Source organism: Myodes glareolus, chromosome 1, assembly GCF_982192425.1.
Source record: "Myodes glareolus chromosome 1, mMyoGla1.1, whole genome shotgun sequence".
Taxonomy (NCBI): domain Eukaryota; kingdom Metazoa; phylum Chordata; class Mammalia; order Rodentia; family Cricetidae; genus Myodes; species Myodes glareolus.
In genome coordinates, this window is record NC_142026.1 from 59,730,658 (window position 1) to 59,747,372 (window position 16,715).

Sequence of the window (16,715 nt, forward strand, 5' to 3'; positions counted from 1 at the left end):
TTTTGACATTCCATCTTTTTTTTTTCTTTTTTTTTCTTTTTCTTTTTTTTTTTTTTTTTTTGGTATTTCGAGACGGGGTTTCTCTGTAGCTTTGGAACCTGTCCTTGTAGATCAGGCTGGCTTTGAACTCACAGAGATCCACCTGCCTCTGCCTCCTGAGTGCTGGGATTAAAGGCCTGAGCCACCACTGCCTGGCTCTGATATCCCATCTTTTTGTATCCTCTGGGACCCTCTGCCCAACTGTACTGTACCCCTCTTGTGAGCTGACTGGCTTCTTGCTGGCTCACTCCAAAGCAAACACCCAGAACTTCAGTTGCCACACACTGGCTGACTGCACCAGGATTTGCTAGAAATGTGATGCAAGTATTAATCCTAGGATTCCCTAAATCCTCTGGAAGATGGATTGATGCAGTGCCTGGACTTGCTGGGTGAGATCACTGGGGAAGGACGCCTGCCCAGGACCACACACAAGGCCAGCACAGGGTCTGATTGCAGCAGGGAAACATGAAGGGAGAAAGGGAAAGGATTATGGTGTCTCTCTCTGATTCCAGAGTATTTCAGTCCCTCTAGGGACCACCTTCCTCCTGGTCTGATCTAGCCCTCCAACCCCAGGGGCTCCTTAAAGTAGTGGCTCTAGGCCTGGAACATGCTCTGGTGGACACTATGTGCATGCAATGGAGGGAGCCAGCCAGGAGCTAGTCTGCTCACAAGAGACGGTCCCAGAGGATACAAAAAGATGGGAAGTCAGAATGGAACCTACTCATCCATTTCTTCACCACCACCCAGGTGCTGTTCTGTACTAAACCAGGGGAAGCAGAGCAAAAGAAGGGAGATGAGGGGTGGAGTGTCGTAGAAAACCAGACACTGGGAAAACAACCTATCGTCCTTCAGCCCCAAGGGCCTCAGTACAAGACGGAAAGGAGAGAATGGTACCTAATTTAAAGAACAAATGGGGGTGGACTGGAGAGATGACTCCACGGTTTGGAACACTGACTGCTCTTCCAGAGAACCTGGATTCAGGTACTAGCACCCACATGGTGACTCACAACTATCTGTAACTCCAGTTCTAGGGGACCCAACACCCTCTTCTGTCCTCTGTAGGACACTATGTAACACTTCACAAGTGGTACATAGACACACATGCAAGCAAAACACTCATACATATAAAACAAAAACAAATCTCTAAAAAAGTAACAGGGAATAGATGCAGATCTGAATTGCACGTACAGAGAGAAGAAAAACTAGGAGTTGGACACCTTTGCCAAAGCCACACAAAAGACAGTGGCTGCAGCAGGGTTAATTCAGACAGTTCCCCTCACCTAAAATGTCCAAAAAAACTAAGTGTCCTTCCTCCCCCCTCCCATCCCCCAAACATTGTCTGATCTTTTTCCAAGAAAACTCATTCTCCTCCTGGCTTCTCCCACTACCCAATCTGCTCACACCAGACCCCTGATCACATGGTTTTATCCCCGCAACAGTTGTTTTTGTGGTTTGGTATTTGTTGTTGCTGTTGTTATTTCGAGGCTTTGAGACAGGGTCTCACTATGTAGTCCACGCTGACCTAGAACTTGCAATCCTCCTTTGCCAGCCTCCCAAGGACAGGGATTACAGATGCAAGCCACCAAGCCTTGGTCGGAATCCAGTTGTTGAGATTTGTAGGATACCCAGGGGTGAGACAGATGGGACCTGTCTCTTCTCTGGTCTAGGCAGAGAAATCAGAGCCAAACCCAGTGCAGCCTTCTGGGAATAGAGGAGCTGCAGGAGAGGTCTGGAAGGAAGTCAAGAGGGAACTGGACCCATGGAGAAGGGCATAGAGGGCAGTTCAAAGAGAGGGAATGCAGAAGGAAACAGGCTTCCTTTGACTCTGGCTTCTGAAATTCAATTCTCAACCCAGAAAAAGATGCAGAACTGATTTCAAAGGAAAGGCCTGGGAACAATCAGCAATCAGCAATGTCTCTAGGGGGAGCAGATGGAGACATATGTCAAAGTCATTTTGTGAAATACCTCCCAGGAGTTAAAAACAAATGAACCAGAGCCACACGCACATAAGGAGAGCTGCAAAAGACAAAGTGAGCCTCCAGTTGCAAAAGAACTAGGCGTTGGAGGTGGGGAGATGCCACACCCCTGGGTAAAGCCCTTGTCTTGCAAGTGTAAGGTCAGCGTTCAAATCCACAGAACCCACACAAAGCTCTGTAAGTGTATCTATAATCCCCACGCTATGACAAGACAGAGACATATGACAAGATGGAGACAGGAGGATATCTGGAAGGGTACAAGGCAAGAACAACAGAGAAAGACCCAGTCTCAAATACTATGGAAGGCAAGGATCAGTACCTAAGGTTGTCCTTTGATCACACATCCACACATTTGCCATGGCAGGCATTAAACACACACACACACACACACACAGAATCAGTGCCAATTGTGTGCCAAGCTGTTACACCTGCAAAAGTAGACTTGTGTAGCCCAAGCTGTCCCAGAACTTGTGTTCTCCTTTGCCAGCTTCCCAAGTACCCATACCATCCCCCCAGATTCTTTTCTTCTTTTTTTTAACAATTTATTGTTTTTAGATATATGTGTGTTTTGCCTACGTGAGTTTGTGTGCACCACGTGCATGTGGAGGCTAGAAAAAGACATTAACTCTCCTGGAGCTGGAATTGAAGGCCATTATGAGCAGCCATGTAGGGTCTGGAAATGGAACGTGGGTCCTCTGCAAGAGCAGCCAGTGTATTAACCTCTCAGCCAGATTTCCAGCCTCCCCGGCTTCCTTCTTTTCTTCCCCTTTCCCTGGCAGTATGTATAAGGAATCCAACCCAGGGATTTTGTCTGCTACACTTCCAGCCTCCCATATAAAGATCTTAATTAAAAGTAGACATAGTGGTGCACACCTTTAATCTCAGCACTTGTGAGACAGAGGCAGGCGGATCTCTGTGAGTTTGAGGTCAGCCTGGTCTACATGTGAATTTGAGACTAGCCAAGGCTCTTCAGTGAGACTCTGTCTCAAAAATAAAAAAAAATAGTATTAGCTGGGTGGTGGTGGCGCATGCCTTTAATCCCAGCACTTGGGAGACAGAGGCAGGTGGATCTTTGTGAGTTCGGGGCCAGCCTGGTCTACAAGAGCGAGTTCCAGGACAGGCTCCAAAGTTACCAAGAAACCCTGTCTCGAAAAACAAAAAACAAAAACAAACAAACAAACAAAAGTATTAACTAGCTTTATAGGTAATTCTAAAACCATGCAGCGTTTCATTCAACCAAACGGTTTACGTGTTTACGTCGTGTGTCAGTGAGCCGGTTGTGCGTTTCTGCTGTGCGGGGATTGAGCCCAGGCTCCGCACACACTAAGCAAGCTCTCTGCTGCAGAGCTACACCTCCAGCCTTCCTTTTACCTTTTACCCTGAGACAGGTCCTCATAATTTACACAGCCTGACCTTGAACTCACCGTGTAACCCAGGCAGGTTTTAACATGAGATCTTCCCACCACAGACTCACCCCCCAAAGAACACTGCAGCACCAAGTCCTGCTCACACCTCTTTCTTTGTAAGATAGAAACAGGGAGGTAGAATAGGAAAGTGACTGGTTAACATCATAATACCATAGCTATGTGAGAATTAAGGGCTGGAGACACAGCTCAGCGGTTAGGAGCCTTGACTGCTCTTCCAGAGGCCCTGGGCTTCAATTCCCAGCATGGAGGCTCACAACCCTTTGTTAATACAGCCCCAGAAGATCCAACATCCTCTGCTGGGCACCAGGCATGCACATGATATACAACCAAACATGCAAACCAAGCACCCAGACACGTAAAATCAACAAAAATTTAAAACACTCGAAACAAACCAAAAAGAGCTGACTGATACTCCATTATCTATCAACCTGTGTCTCTGACGAGCATTTTGGGCAGAAAGAAAAGCAGGAAGATTGCTACTCAGCACCCTACACTAGCTTAGCTAAGAAGGTTGGCTCCTATCTCCCTGTTTCCTGGAAGGTCACATGACAACTTAAGACACCGGCTAGCAACTCAGAACTTAGCACGAGCGATTCTGTTTTGATTTTGAGTCTGGTTTCTGATTACAGGAAGCTAGTTCAAAGTAATGGTGTGGGGGAAGCTCTGAGCACCATGCCCTACAGCCTGACATTCTGGCAGACTGGCTGGGCACTATCGGGCACTATCAGAGGCAAGGAGAGCTTTCCCCTAAGGCCCACTCATCTTCTAGGGACAGCTCTAATGTTAACATAGCTTGGCTGCCTGCACCTGCAATCTGAGCATTCCAGAGGCTGAGGCAGGAGGAGTTCATGGTCAGCTCTTGTCACACAGCAAGTTCCAAGACAGCCTGGGTTACATGAGGAGACCCTTTCTCAAGAAGCAAGAAAGGAAGGCAGAAAAGAAAGAAAGGAGGGAGGAAGGGAGGGAGGGAGGGAGGGAGGAAGAAAGGAAGGGCTTGCCAGATAGGTTGGAACAGTTCCAGAATTCAAGCTACTCAGGAGGCTGAGGCTAGAGGATCATAGCCTGGGCTACAGAATTCAAGGCTAGTCTGGCCAGTTTAGTGAGTGTCTGTCTTAAAGTAAAAAGAGAGCTGGAGAGACGACTCAGAGGTTAAGAGCATTGCCTGCTCTTCCAAAGGTCCTGAGTTCAATTCCCAACAACCACATGGTGGCTCACAACCATCTGTAATGGGGTCTGGTGCCTTCTTCTGGCATGCAGGCATACACACAGACAGAATATTGTACACATAATAAATAAATATTTTTTTTTTAAAAAAAAAGGGCTATGATGCTGGGCAGTGATGGCACACACCTTTAAACCCAGCACTTGGGAGGCAGAGGCAGGCAGATCTCTGTGAGTTCGAGGCCAGCCTGGTCTACAGAGTGAGTTCCAGAACAACCAGGACTGCTTCATAGAGAAACTCTGTCTCGAAAAACAAAAAACAAACAAAAAAAATAAAAAATAAAAAAATAAAAAGCAAGAGGACTATGGATACAGTCCATGGAGGTAAACTTGCCTAGCATGTGCAAAGGCTTAGGTTTGATCCCCATTATACAGAGAAGCAAAAAACACTAACAGGAGAAAAGCCATTTTTACTATATGCATGTATGTAGAAGACACGCAAAATAAGAGACCCTGAGAACGGGTGAATGAAGTTTATGTGACCATCCAGGAATCACAAAAGAACAGAAGTTTTGGAGAGGGAGAGAGGAAGACAGGGGAGGAGGGACAGAGGGAATGAAAGAGGGGGGTAGGGTCTAGAGAGACAGCTCAGAGGTTAAGAGCACCGACTGCTCTTCCAAAGGTCCTGAGTTCAATTCCCAGCACCCACATGGTGACTCACAACCATCTGGAATGCATTCTTGGGCTCTCTTCTGGTCTACATTGTAGGCATACCAGGCAGAACACTGTATACATAGAAGAAGAAAAAAAGAGTGTGGGAGAAAAAGAGGGAGGGAGGGGAGAAAAGACAGTGACTGTAGATTAGAATTGACTCATCGAGAAACTTGTACTTTGCCCCCCCATTCTTACCTTGCAACCTTTGTCCCATTCATTTCCTCCCCTCACTCACTCATAATGTGTGTTCCCTGTGCCATTCCACCCTCAAAAAGAGCTGACACCTGCTTCCGTCATTGCTTCACCTCAATACAAAGCTCACCCCACCCTTCTATACTTTCTGCATAAGGGTGTTTCGTCTGCATCTGTGCACACCAGAAGAGGGCATAGAACTATGATTACAGACAGTTGGGAGCCTCCCTGTAGGTGCTAGGAATTGAACTTAGGACCTCTGAAAGAGTAGCCAGTGTTCTTAAACACTGTGCCATCTCTACAGCTCCATCCGGCCCTTCTTAGAGTCTTTTATTTTGTGTGACTCAAATGCATGTATATATGATAAGAATAGATTTCTTTTGCTTTTGATTCTTTCCTTCCTTCCTTTCTTCCTTCCTTCCTTCCTTCATTCCTTCCTTCCTTCCTTCCTTCTTTCTTTTTTTAAACACCACATAGCCCAACTTGGTTTGAACAATCTGTGTAACTCAGACCGGCCTTGAACCCACAGTCTTCTGTGTGTCATTACCCCACACATAACTCTGCCTCATTTTAAATTTCATTTTTATAAATGGGGGTGGAGGGCACAAGCTGTGGCATCCATGTGGAGGTCCAAGGACAATTTGTAGGAGTCAGTTCTCCTACTACCACGTGGGTCCCGGGGTTCAACCTCAGATCCTCAGGCTTGGCATCGAGTTCCTTTGCTCTCCACAATGGTTTGAATGAGCTGCCCCCATCCCACCCCCATAAGTCTCCAAGTCTTGGTCCTCAGTTGGTAGTAGTGCTTGGGCAGGCTTAGGGAGTGTGGCTTTGCTGGAGAAAGTGTGTCGCTGGCGTGGTCCTCGTGGTCTCAGAAGCCATGCACATCAGGTGTGGGCTCTCAGCTGTTGTTTCAGCCTCTGTGGCTGCCGCACCACACCACGATGGTGAGGGACTCTCAAGCCCCTGGAGCCTAAGCCCAAAACAGCCCCTCCCTTCTTTATGTTACCTTGGGCGTGGTGTTTTATCATAGCAACAGAGAAGCGACAACCGCATCCACTGAGCCTTCTCACGGGCCCCTCTTTGGTTCTTTGAGCAGGGCCTCATGTGGTTGTCTTGGAACACAGCAGCAGTTGACTGTGACTCGGAGCTCCTCATGCTCCTGCCTCCAGCTCCCAGGCACTGGGGTGACAGATGTGTATATCAGGGCCAGCACACACCATTCGGGGACCTACAGCATTTCTGCTGCCTACTGCCGCCGGAGATCTTGCAGCATTTTTAAAAAATCATAACACACAGTGCTTTTCCTAGCTAGCAAACAAAACCATCCCCTGCTTCACTTCCTGGAGCAAATAATTAAATTAATTTGATAGGTCAGAAAACTGTTCAGTAATGTGACCTGAAATGCTTTAGCAAATCCCAAAGGATCCTTGCATGGATCAGGAAAGCTCACAACCAAAATTTCTGCGGGGCCCAGGGCAGCCTGGCCACATAGCGGGCCCAGGCCACACGGCTGCTATGGCAGGCAGCACCAAGCTCCAGAAAAAGCCATACGCTGACACCACCCAGGGACAGCCAGCATCTCAGGGGAAGTACCTGACATTCCAGCTAAAAGCCATACGCTGACACCACCCAGGGACAGCCAGCATCTAAGGTTTACCTGACATTCCAATCATTAGATATTATTAAGATCACCAGATATCTCTGAGCCCAGGATTCACCTATTCTCCTTTTGCCAACCCTGAGACAAATGTCAGTCAATCAGGGCCAGCCCTGAACCCTGAAAATCCCCTTACCTCAACCTCTACTATGAAAGACAAAAAAAAAAAAAAAAAAAAAAACCTGTCCCAATTGGGCTTGGGACTCTCTGCTCTCAACTGCTGTGTCGGACAAATGGAGAGTCCAAGCTTAAGCCTGAATAAAGGTTCTTTACTTTTCCATACAGAACTTGGTCTCCTAGTTGGTTTTTGGGAGACTTCATGATTTGGGCATAACATTTCCAACTCAATTTTTCAAAGATATTTTGTTTTGCTTGTGTGTGTGTGTGTTGTACGAGGCCGCTTGTTTGCTCCTGGCCACCTAGACTCAAAATAACCATACCAAAACTTGCAATACTGTTTGGCCAATAGCTTAAGCAGATTTCATATTTCTGGCTGGCTAACTCTTTTTTTTTTTTTTTTTTTTTTTTTTTTGGCTTTTCGAGACAGGGTTTCTCTGTAGCTTTGGAGCCTGTCCTGGAACTAGCTCTTGTAGACCAGGCTGACCTCACACTCACAGAGATCTGCCCGCCTCTGTTTCCTGAATGCTGGGATTAAAGGCATGAACCACACTGCTTGGCTCTGGCTAACTCTTATATCCTAAACTAACCCATCTCCACTAATCTGTGCATCACCACGAGGTCATGGACTACTGGCAAAGTTTTGGCTGGCAGCTCGCATCTTTCTCCTCTGACACCATGGCTTTTCACTGACTCTGCCTTCTTTCTCCCAGCATTCAGTTTAGTTTTCCAGCCTAGTTCTATTCTACTAAGCCACTGGCCGAAACAGCTTTATTCATTAACCAATAAAAACCAATAAAAACAGCTCATAAACAGAAGGACTTCCCACATTGTGTGTTTGTGTGTATGTGTGTGTGTGTGTGTGCACTAGAGTGCTTGAGGACAAGAGAGGAAGGGGTGCTTTGGGGAGTGTAGTGAGGGGCTGCGGGCAGGCCTGCTTTTCATCCTGCCCGGCTCCCGCTCGGCTAGCTTAGTCCCAGAAATAACAACACACAAATTGTATTCATTTAAGCACTGCCTGGCCCATTATCTCTAGAGAGTTAGTTACTGACTAACTCTCATATCTTGATATTAACCCATTTCTAATAATCTGTAGCACCACGAGGTGGTGGCTTACCGGAAAAGATTCAGCATGTCTGACCTGGTGGCTGGCTCCATGGCTTCTGCCTCATAGCCCTCTTCCCAGCATTCTGTTCTGTTTACTCCACCTACCTAATTTTCTGTCCTATCAAAGGGCCAAGGCAGTCTCTTTATTGACCAATGAAAATAACACAATAGACAGATAACCCTCCTCCATCAGGGGAGCAGGTTCTCCACATTCACCCTGAATTGCAGGCATCAAACCCAAGTGCCCAGGCTCATGTGGTAAGGGTTATCTTTGCTGAGTCATCCTGTCAGTCACCAGCTCAATCTTTGGCCCAGGAGATACAGATAGAGGCTACAACAATGCCTTCTTTTGACACAATATTGTTCCCAGGTAGTGGTGGCACACACCTTTAAGCCCAGTGCTCTGAAGACAGAGGCATGCGGATCTCTGTGAGTTTGAGGCCAGAGCGGTCTATAGAGTGAGAACCAGGACAGCCAGGGCTACATACAGAAATCCTGTCTCAAGCAAAACAAAACAAGAAGAAGGAAGAGGAGGATGGAGGAAGAAAAAGAAGGAGGAGGAGGAGGAGGAGGAGGTAGAGCACAATATGGAGGAGCAGCCTGACAGAGAAAGGTGAATGGCAGTAGGGAAGCAGAGGTTAACATCCTCAGAGTTCATCTTTAGTTCTGATGAAAGTTCTGAGATTTTCTCTTTTAAAGGATTTTTATTATTTTTTCATTATGTGTAGGTGTGTGTGCATGTGGATATGTGCCTGTGAGAGCAGGTGCCCTGGGCGGCCAGAGGTGTGAGCCACCTCGTATGGGTGCTGGGAATTGAACCTGGGTCCTCTGGTAGAGCCACAAGTGCTCAAAACCACTGAGCTAATCTCTCCAGGCACTGACATTTTCTCATCAATTTCCTGTCCTTCAACATCTTTCAAGTCTCATGATATTGGAGTATTGAAGTGTCTGAGAATGATGGGGCCTTTTTCTTCTTGGAGAGCTAGGAACCCCAGGAAACTCAGCAACCACTAAGGCTGCCCTGAGCCAATGGCTTTGGGGTTCTCATTTCTTAAATTAAGAGAATGAAATTCATGGACCAAAGAGAGTAAATTTTAGAGAGAAGTAGAAGGGAGGGAGGGAATGAGGGAGGGAAGGAGGAAGGAGGGAGGAAGCACAGGAGCTACAACAGGGTTCCTATAAAGCAGGAGGGGCCCCAGGAAATAAGTACCATCTAGTTGCTTCTTTGGGGCCATTTGAAATGCCATAGGCAGGTCAGACGTGGTGGTGCACCTTTCTTTTATCCTAGTGTTAATGAGGCAGAGGCAAGAGGATCTCTGAGTTCGAGGCAGCATGGCCTATCTAGTGAGTTCTAGGACAGCCAGGGCAACATAGAAAGACTGCCCCAATAAATAAATAAAATACAATAAAGTACTTATGCCCGGAACTGGGGTGTAGTATGGGGAGGATATGAGTTGGCATTCCTGGCCTCCAGGAAGGACAGTTGAGGAATATCTGCTCTGGGGTCCCAGCTCTATCTGACACGTTTCTGCCACCTAGTCCCACCATTTCCCATTTCTGAAGAAGTAACCCTAAAATCTTTAGGAACAAGACCAGGGAGCATAGCACCAGATACTTCCAGCCTCCAGCCAGGACAGGACCAAAGACATTTTGGGCTTATGACTGAGCACGTGACTGGAGGGCACCCCTGCCCTGAGTAACAAACAGTCTTCTATGTTCTGAACTCTTTCATCAGATTCTTGTACAATTTTATCATTTCATTTCTTAGCTGCTTCTAAATTCTAACTAAAGCAGGCCCCAACTCACTCTCTCCCTTTACTACCTACAACTCTGACTTGGCCACAGGGAAATCAAACACTCCCTCATCGAGGAAAGCAAAAAGTCCAGTGATCTTTAGTTCAGTCTCCACATTTTCCCAAATGTTTGCAAGTTACCCTAATTATCAAACAAAACCAGTTGGTATACCAGAGGGTGGTTTTTCTTGAATGCTTTCTCCTTCCTTAGATTTTTTTATTCTGTTCCATTTTGGTTTTTGAGACAGGGTCTCAAGCAGCCCTCAGACTGGCCCTGCACACCCTGTTCAAGAGTTTCCTGAACTTTGGTCTTCTTGCCTCCCAAGTGCTGTATGGTTGGTGGGCATCTTGTCCTTGTGCTTCTGTGTCCAATTTTGATGGCCTTTTCTCCTGAAAGTTACAACCTTGCTTGTCTGCTGGAGATATATGCTTTGGACTTATTTGTCGCTCACAGGTGTAGTTCATTCAGGTTTCACCCCAGGGTCAGTTCCACCCACAGGGTCTGATGTTCACACTGTGCATTTATGACAATGTGAAGGACCCCAGGCACTGGGTGTCACCTTTTATGTGTGCCTTTGTAGGTGAGTCAAAAGAGGAACTTCTGGCCCAGGAACAAGGTATTTTGTTTAGTTTTTTATTTTAATATTTTTACATTTATTTATATTGGGGACGGAGCACACACGTCAGGCCATTGTGTGGAGGTCAAAGAATAAATTGCAGGAGTCAGGTCTCTCTTCCACCTTGGCATTCCCAGGACTGAACTCAGGGCATCAGGCTTGGCAGCAAGCACCTTTACCCACTGAGCCATTTTGACAGCCCAAAGGTATGAGTTTTTGGGGGGGAGAGGGCTCAGAAAGAGGCTACCACATGTCCCAGGGAGTTTCTTCTGACATCTCCACCTGCTGGGTTAGAAGGAACTCAGGGCCTCTTATCGTCAGCATCTTTGCAACCAGCCCTCAGAATTTCCAAACTAAACGGGGCAAGGCTGCAATAAAGACGAGCAAGAGACAGGAAAGTTGTTGGAGGAATGGCAGGAGAAGAAAGGCCCAGTGCTAGCAACAAACATCTAAAAGAATGTTTTGAAGCCAGGTGGTGGTGCCGCACGCCTTTAAACCTAGCACTCGGGAGGCAGAGGCAGGCGGATCTCTATGAGTTCGAAGTCAGCCTGGTCTACAAAAGCTAGTTCCAGGACAGCTAGGGCTATGACACAGAGTAACCCTGTCTCGAGAAACCAAAAAAAAAAAAAAAAAAAAAAAAGAAAAGAAAAGAAAGAAAAAAGAATGTTTTGAAACAATAATAGAATGTCCAACATAACAGCCAGCTTAGAATAAACCAACAGACCATCAACCAAAAGAAAAGGTGGGGTGGGCGTGGGTCTGCACTGGAACGAATTACCATTATTCACTCAGAGAGGTAGCCATGGTTGGTAATAGCTCTTCCTGGTACCTGATGCCAATTCAGATGACCCCTTGAGTGAAAATGGATTGTCTCTGAGGTCCTGCATCACAGTTCTTGGTCCAAAGGGAATAAGAGATATTTCTTCTGAGCCAACTATTGTTGGGCCTCATGAGGCCTGGGCATGAGGCCCAGTGTAACTTCCTAAGCCTAACTTGAGTTTAGTGAGACCTACTGCAACTTCCTGAGCCTAGCTCAATTTTGGAGACCTGTCTCTGGCTACCTGACCTAGGCCCTCCTCGGCCCAGCCACCGCTAACATGGCAGAATATTATTGGCCTTTGTTCCTTACTCTGCCTCGACCCATCCCAGGCTTCCCACCCCCTATCTCAGCCTATATAAGTTCCTGCCTGATGCAATTAAACGAGATTCTGCTTCAACAGACTCCTGACTCAGTGGTTGTGTTTCCTCTGGTGGTCGGGGGGGGGGGGGGGGCGGTTGTTTGATACTCACCATCCTGCTCAGATGCTCCTGCTCAGAGAACCCGGCAGATTGGTGCCCCGTGTGAGGAACAGAACAGAAGAATCGCTGATGGGCCAATCAGTCTGCGGGTGAGTGTACCCCCGTTAAATATGGGGCAGTCCTCTTTTAAACAAAATCCTGCCTTCAACCAATGCTGTGAGAAGGCCAACACGCTCCCACCTGAATCTTGGCCTGCTGGCCTTTAGGAGGCAGGACCTAAGGGACCAGGTGGAACACAAGCTCATGGTGATATAACCTTGTACAAGGTGGCCGCATTTGGCCTGGTAGCGGGCATCATCCTTATACTTCTGTTGCTCTGCCTCTATTGAGTGCTCTGCCCACAGAACTACCGGCAGCCCGGTGGTGAGCCGCACCTGGGAAGAAAAGAACATGGCTCCTGTGTCCGAGGGCGCAGAGTGCAACCATAGCTGCCCAGGGATGCAAAGCGCTTGCTTGCCCCGAAGCAGGCTGGCTGTGGGAGGCGAGGCGGTGGGCGTCCTGGTAGTCCCGAGAGGCCTCAGGGAGCAGCGGAGCCTTGAGATCAAAATGGAGCTGCATTAAGCAGGCAGCTGCACGGAACCCCCGGCCGTCTCGGCTTCTCAATCCCCTTCACTCTCATCTTGCTCCGGGTAGGCGCGGAGCCACGATGACCTGGGCTTCGAGGCCGAGGAGGATGATGACGGGGAGGGGGAGGAAGGAGGAATTTGACTGTCCCTGTGGGCAGCCTCTTCAGGACCTCTGCTCTCTAGGGGGTTAAGTCCAGACTCCAAACCCGGGAGGGGGGAGGGGTGCCTCCTCTCTCCCCCGATGTCCTCTACTCAGTAGACCCAGCTGGGGGGGGGGGGGGATGTCCCAAACCTGAGGACCAGAAGGAAGGCAGAGTCCCAGACTCGTCCTCCCCGCATCCTGGCACCTGACCTGCAGCAGAAGGTCAAGGTGGTGCCTCCTCCACTACCTCCCAAGCTTTTCAAGACCGTGAAAACGTGAGGCTAGCTTGGAACAGGTGCTGGAGAAGTGAGCAGTACAAGACCAAGATGCTGGTGGATGGGCAAACTCACCCGGTGCTGATCAGAGAGGAAGCGGGAGCGCCTGATGCCAAGCTCTCAGGCTGGGTGGTTGCTGTGATCTCCATCTTCGGCCTGGAGGATGAGAGCAGCTCTCCATGGGCAACTGAGCTCCCTTCGTGGGGAAGGATGAGAAGGTTTGGTTCTGGCTCTGGTTGGGACCCAAGACAGGATCAGTGCTCCTTCTCCTCGAATGGAGGTGGTCCAGAAGGTGGTAACTTTGCACAAGCAGCAACAACTCTTGGCTGCCTGCAAGTCCCTGCCCAGCTCTCCAAGCCATTCAGCCCTTTCAACTCCTGCAGCCAGCCAGGCTAATAACGGGGGCCACACTAGCGACTGCTCTTCTTCACTTCCATCCTCACCCAGTGTTGGACACCAGGAGCTCCGAGCTGAGGCGGCCACTGTGGCTGGGTTAAGCACCCCAGGATCCCTACACCGAGCAGCCAAGTGAAGGATCAGCCTTTTTGCAAACCATTGGGACAGTGACTCTAAAAAGTGGAGCTTAGACAGTCGGGGAGAGACAACACGGAGTGGACAAGCCATCCCCATTACTCTTTCTAGTAATGGCTTTCTACTTTACCCTCCTGATTTTGCATTAGGAAGAGCATCTGGCCCAGTGATCATCCTGATAACTTTGTTTCCTCCTGTGCCCTTTGGCTGTTCTTAAGTGTAGACACTGGGGGAGAGAGGTACGATTCTTGGTGTTGACGGGGGACCAGGTGCTAACCATCACCTTTTGCTTAGAAAGCTCCAGGTGCTGCTGCTGGTCCATGTCAGATGCTCACAGATGAGGCCGTTGCAGCCTCTTCTATCTCGCCCTTGTCATCTATGCCCTGTTCTTCAGCTGCTCCCATAAGACAAATGTCCTAGAATTGGGTAGCTTTAGTTCAGTGTCTTAAGAACTTCTCTTCCATGGCTGGAAACAAGGATTCAGGCTGTCCCTAACGGCCTCTTCCACTGTGGAGGAGGAGACCGTGAATTTTTTATAGTCACAAAACAAAAGAAACCTATAAACCACGGCATTTACCAAATATCAGGCAGAACTTTATAGGCTTCAGATTCTATCTCCTAACACTAAGTGCTGGGGCTGGTGGGAGCCTGTGGTCTGCTGCCTTTAACACATTCCAAGAGTTATACCTAATAGGCACAAAGATTTGAACTCCGATGTAGAGCTAGTAAGCGGCTGTTAAGTGGAACTAAAGATAGCCCGGCATCATTCTGACTCACACCGCACAACATTCTGTCTCTTTCGCGTCTCTTCGCAATCTGAAATTGTAGTTCCGCCATCAGCCTGCAGGATCTTCACCCAGATATGGCTTCTTTGGGGAACATCAGTTCATAGTGCTTTCCTAGCACAGAAATAGAACACAGTGTTTTTTCTAAAACAAAGTCTTGCCCTATGAGAGGCACCCCACACCCCTCGAGCCCAGGTCCTATCTCCTACTCATCTTTGGTGCGGCAGGTGTGTGTGTGTGTGTGTGTTTGTGTGTGTGTGCACACATGCGACAGGCAGGACTAGGGATTCTGCAGCAAACCAACCCAGCAGCTGTCTAACTCTGATACTGCCTTAACCCTCTCAAGCCTTTGTACTTTCAAATTCTCTGATCTCATCCTCATTTGCACATGGAAATGAAGAACCCAGCCCTCCTCTAGGTTGCTTACAGTACATCCTCAAATGGAGAGTGAAATCTTGTTTATAGTAAGAGCTTTGTTGTAGGAGGCCTGTGTGTTCGTTTCCCGGCCACCCAGACTCCAGAAGTAATCACACAGACACTATAATATTTGCAATACTGTTTGGTCTATTAGCTCTAGCTTCTTATTGGCTAGCTCTTACATGTAAATTTAACCCATTTCTATTAATCTGTGTATTGCCACATGGCTGTGGCTTACCAGGTAAAGTTCCCGTGTCTGTCTTTGGTGGGACTTCATGGCTTCTCTTCCAGCATTCAGCTTAGTTTTTCCCACCTACCTAAGCTCTGCCTTGCTATAGGCTGAAGCAGTTTCTTTATTAACCAATGGTATTCACAGCACACAGAGGGCAATCCCACATCAGAGCTTTCTCACAGAGAGGGGCTGGGTTTGTGGCTCAGTGGTAGAGCACTTGCCTAGCTCACACAAGACCCTGTATTCTATTCCCAGCACTGAAAAAAAAAAAAAGGTACTTATTAAACACCCTGTTTCAGATTGTATGCAAATATATAGTCGCTGTTAAATCCGGGCAAGCAGCTCTACTACGGGCACAGCGCAGCAAGAGCTGTGGATTCCAGACGTCTGTTGGACACCGACAGGTATGCAAGCTGATGCTAAGTCGGTGGGTCTCAACCCGGGGGGCGCCACCCCCTCGGCCGCCTATCAGATATTTACATTCTGATTCACAGTAGCCATGAAAATAATCTTGAACTTGGAGTCACCACAACATGAGGAATTGAACTAAAGGGTTGCAGCATGAGGAAGGTTGTGAACCATTGCTCTAAGTGAATCAATGAGAGAATAGAGTTAGGAGAGAAGGGCTCCCTACGATGGTCCCTGGAAGAGGGAGAGAGTCTCTGCAATGGTGTGGCCTCCGAATCAGGAGTCTGTGCTCCCGTACACAACCTCTCAGCTAAGACCCTGTAAGCAACCCTGATGGAGCTCATGAGGTCACCCAAATCCACCAACTAAAAGCAGAAGAGGGGACTAAGTAGAAAGAGGAAGGGGATTCCGAGGGAGTGGAACAAGAGAGGGTGACAGGTTGAATAGGATAAAAATACATCGTGTGTGTAGGAAAATGCCAGGACGAAACTCATTATAGGGTCATTAGCATATGATAATAAAAACGAAATTAGGGCCAGGAGGTGGCAGAGTAGATAAATACTTCCACAGAGAACTGGAGTTTATAGGCTCAGAACTTTTGAAAGGAAGTCAGGAGACCCCTGGAGCAAGTTGGTCAACTAGAGGAGGGATTTCAGAGAACCTGCCTAAAGAAATACAGTTGAGAGGACTCGTGGGATGTCAATGCCTGCGAATGCCCATGTAGGAAGAAGCACTAGCATACACATGAACACACAGATACACATTCAAAAACTAATTTTAAAAAAACCAACAAACCAGGCTTGATGGAGCACGCCGTTAATCCCTCCTGTGAGCTGTGGAGGCGGGAGGATTAAGTCAAGGTCATCCTTAGTTACTGAGTTCTAGGGCAGCCTGGGTAACCTACGACCGGGTTTCAAAATAAAAAAAATAAAAAAAATGGTTCAACAAATCCAGACTGACCTAGGTCGAATAACTATGCCATGGAACCTTGTAATCTAGGGACAACAGAACGTCAAATCCCTCCTAGTTAGTGAAGGTAGGATGCGGGAGGAAGCTGCCTCCAAGACACCACACTTGCACGCAAGCACGCACACCAAGATAAGCAGGAGGAGGCAGGAGCCAGGAAGAACCAAGCAGGGTCACCGCCCCGTGAGGTGTGGCCCCTGCGTGCAGCCAAAGTCTCCTGCTCCCAGGTTCCTCTTGTTTGCTTACTACGCCCTACCTGGAACCCAAGTCATTGTCTCCGCCCTCTGAACCCCA

At 48.0% G+C, this 16,715-nt stretch overlaps 1 long non-coding RNA gene across 3 annotated transcripts; it reads right to left on the bottom strand.

The window, feature by feature from the left end:
• Positions 1–10,801: 10,801 nt before the first annotated feature.
• LOC146896006 (uncharacterized) lies at positions 10,802–16,620 on the bottom strand. 3 transcript variants are annotated; one of them, XR_015738218.1, is made up of 3 exons: positions 15,054–16,620; positions 14,391–14,512; positions 10,802–13,278 (listed from the first exon to the last, which is right to left on the bottom strand). It is a non-coding gene; the product is annotated as an uncharacterized LOC146896006 (long non-coding RNA). The 3 variants fall into 3 exon arrangements; XR_015738220.1 differs by having other exon boundaries at positions 10,802–12,473; positions 13,158–14,512; XR_015003323.2 differs by having other exon boundaries at positions 10,802–14,512.
• Positions 16,621–16,715: the final 95 nt, after the last annotated feature.